The 3,600-nt window shown below is 46.8% G+C and overlaps 1 pseudogene; it reads right to left on the bottom strand.

Moving 5' to 3' along the window:
- Nucleotides 1-253: 253 nt before the first annotated feature.
- On the bottom strand, nt 254-761 carry LOC114625851 (annotated as a pseudogene).
- Nucleotides 762-3,600: the final 2,839 nt, after the last annotated feature.

The following is a 3,600-nucleotide window of genomic DNA, read 5'->3' as shown; positions in this document are numbered from 1 at the left end:
CTTTGTAAGAAGCCAGGTGTGGCTACTCACACCTGTAACCCCAGCACAGTGAGGGGTACAGACAGCTAAGCTGCTGCAGCCTGCTGGCCAGCTAATCTAGCAAAAAACCAGTGAGGTCCAGGACACCAGAGACTCTCTTCCTGCCTCCATGTTTGCACACATGGGCACATGGACTCACACATACACCATGAACACACAAATAATGATAGCATTTTTTGAGTATAATCATCTTTTTGTTTTGTTTAATTTTTCTTTAGAGTTTACTCAATACAACATAATCTCCAACTTCACTGAGGTGGCTGAGCGTGTCTCTAAACTGAAATTTGTTTGCTGAGCCAGCCCCAGCCTCAGCTTTCCTGTCAGCTCCAGGGAGTCAGCACTCCTGTAAGTGTCTGCCTCCCCTCTTGTGAATCTTGCAGGCCACTCACCCTCTGGACCTTTGGGCCAAGGCCTGCCAGTCTCAGGACAGCCTCGGCACAGGGTGGAGGGCGCGATCTCCCAAGGTAGGTGCAAATAATCTTGGAGAGACTGGATACCCTCATTTGTAAGCTACCAATAGAAATGTCTCCAAGCAAACTGCTCCTTCACATAGCCTTGAGACTTGAGAGAACTGCATGGCCTTCATTACATGAAGGTTGGGCACATTCTTGTCTGCCAGCTCAGGGTATTTGGGCATGTGGACATCTTTTTTTGGCAATTATCACACCTTCCTTAAAAAGGAGTTCATAGATGGCAATCCGGTTCTTCTTAGGCATCAACATCATGGTGGCTTCGGAGTATAGTCATCTTAAAGACAGAAGATCCAGAACAATTTCTTCTGAGGGAAGAGACCACAGCTCTGATTGGACAACTAGGTGAATTTCATTTGTTGTGTCTCCAGGGTCGTCATGCCGTCTCCTAAATTCAGGCGGCTCTAACAGAAACACTTCAAACCGAATGGCACAAGTAGCAGTTTATCTCATGAGTTTGGAGGCTGGGAAGTCCAGGTGCATGGTACCAGGAGAGGGACCATGGTGAGGGGTCAGCTCTTTGTTTCCAGATGGCCCACTTCCCACTAGATCAGAAGTTCTCAACCTGTGGGTAGTAACCCCTTTGGGAATAGAATGACCCTTTCACAGGGGTCATCTAAGACCATCGGAAAACACAGATATTTACATTATGATTCAGAACAGCAGCAAAATTACAGTCATGAAGCAGCAACAAAAACATTGTTATGGTTGGGGGGTCTCTACAACATGAGGGACTGTGTTAAAGGGTCTCAGAATTAGGAAGGTGAGAACCACTGAGCTAGAGTCTCCCTCAAGATCCCTCATAATGGAGAGATTACTTCTTTCTCAAGTGTGTGTGTGTGTGTGTACATGTGTGTCCCCATGAGTATGAGAGTGACAGCACATATGGAGGATATAGAACACCTTAGTTAAGTCTGTTCTCTCATTCCACCTTCCCATGGGTTCCAGGGATTGAATGCAGGCATCTCCCCTGGCTTGATCAATTTCAGCCAGTCCCACTCTGCCCCTTACATAAGGACACTAGTCTCATTCCTATGGGCCCCACTCTTAGGAACTGACTATCGCTTGAAGCCCTCACTGCTGTGTTTTATGAAACACAAAGTAATGCAGAAGGAAGGAAGCATCTCAGTGGCCCTGTCGAGGTATCTCCCTGAAAAATCAAGCCATGTAACAGGCCTACTACAAAAAGAAGTTTATTGGGGGAAGGGAGCCAGGGAGGGGAGCAGGGACCAAGAAATGGGTAGAGTCAGAGAAAGGGAAACAGAGGACAGGAAAAGAGAGGAGAGGAAGCTGTCTGCCCAGGACAAGTGAAGGAGTGAGCAAGGAAGAGGGTGAGGGGAGGGAAGAAGAGGGAGGAACAGAGGGAAGGAGAGAAGGAGAGAGAGGAGGAGGGAAACCGGTGCTGTAGAAAGTCTGTGGAGCACGGCTGAGGTGGAAATCTGCTTTGATCTCCGTAACAGAAGTCTAATTGATGGAGACCCAGAAGGAACTTCTCCTAACTGCTGGGTCTTTAAATTTGCACCACCAAGATCTCCCCAGGTGGCGGGTGACAGGACATCAGAAGAAGGTATTGGCTGGCCTGTGTGACATGGTGTCACAAGGACAGATAGCTCCTGCCTCTCAGATCCAGGCTCCACACTGGGGTAGAAATCTGAAGAATGTCACATCTCCTGGAGCCACCAAAGCAGGAAAGGGAAGTCACTGAAAGGACTGGTTGTAATCATTACACTGGACTGAAAGGTGGAGGGAGGGAACAGGAGGAGGGGAGAGTTTTAGCCATTTCCACAGGAAAAAAAGAAAAGCAGCGCCCTCTATAGACAGAAGAGGGAAGCTCGTATTTTCTCTCTTCACTTCAGCTAAGGTTAATGGTTTTGCTCTCTCTGATTCATGAGCTTGTGAGTACTCAGGTGCATCCATTCACATGCCTCTATGTACACAAATACACAGACAAACACACACATGGACACACATGGGCTAACACACATGGACACACACAGGCACACATACATACACTGGCACACACACAAATGCACACACATGTACACATGTGCACATACATGTGGGCACATTGGCACAAACACAGGCACACACATACATACACACACACAGGCACTCATGAACACGTACGGGTATGCACACACATGGGCACACACTGAAGACAAAGGCAGTACAGAAAAGGTCTTCATTAGCAGCACCAGCCTGGTCTTAGATTGTTGGGTAGAGCACAGATGCCAGATTCCTGGCAGAAAATTCAGTTTTATACCCAGGAGAAATGCACCAAATGAATCCATCAGTGGTGTCAACAGCATGCTTTTACTTGCAAAGTGGCATAGTGGCTTTCTGAACTGGACAGACTTGAAGTTCTCCTTGTCACCACTTGGAGTCAGCATTTCCACCTTAAAAGGCTTCTGGGTTGTGAGCCAAGTCCCTGAAGGAAAAAAATCTGGTGAATTATATGGTAATGAAATAACTTTAGGGGGCTCCAGCATCCCCCTTGTTGTTTTTATGTTCCCTGCTTCACGTTCTGTTTGTGTTTTCCTGTGTGCAAGAATCATCCATTTTACTTGCAAAGGCTGACGCCAGGCTTGTACCATTCATTCAATTTAGAAAAAAATAAATTGAAGTTTTCATACATGTATATAATGAATTTTAGTAGTTTTCACCTGCCATCTATTTGGTCAACATATTTAGTGTGTGTGTGTGTGTGTGTGTACGCCTGTGTGTGTGCCTGTGTGTGTGCCTGTATGTGTGCCTGTGTGTGTGCCTGTGTGTGTGCCTGTGTGTGTTTTATGTAGAAGCCACAGGACAAGCTTCAGATCTCATCATTCTCGTGCATGGACTTTGCCAAGCAGAGTAGGCTGGCTGGCCAGGGAGCCACAGGAACCTGCCTGAGTCTGTATCATCTGGAATTAGAAGCACATTTTATGTGGGTTGTGGGACTCTAACTCAGGTCTCCCTGCTTGCAAGACCATCCACGGAGCTGTCCCCTGAGTCCTTAATCTACACATAGTATATCCTTTAACTCAGATATCAGGTATTATAGAGGCTTGGGAATGGCCTCTCTGTAGAAAAAGAAGCTTGTCCTAGTGTT

The sequence above is a fragment of the Grammomys surdaster genome, unplaced genomic scaffold, assembly GCF_004785775.1.
Source record: "Grammomys surdaster isolate TR1022 unplaced genomic scaffold, NIH_TR_1.0 66, whole genome shotgun sequence".
NCBI classification, from domain to species: Eukaryota; Metazoa; Chordata; class Mammalia; order Rodentia; family Muridae; genus Grammomys; species Grammomys surdaster.
The sequence above is the reverse complement of the archived record's forward strand: the minus strand, read 5'-3'. Positions and strand labels throughout refer to the sequence as shown.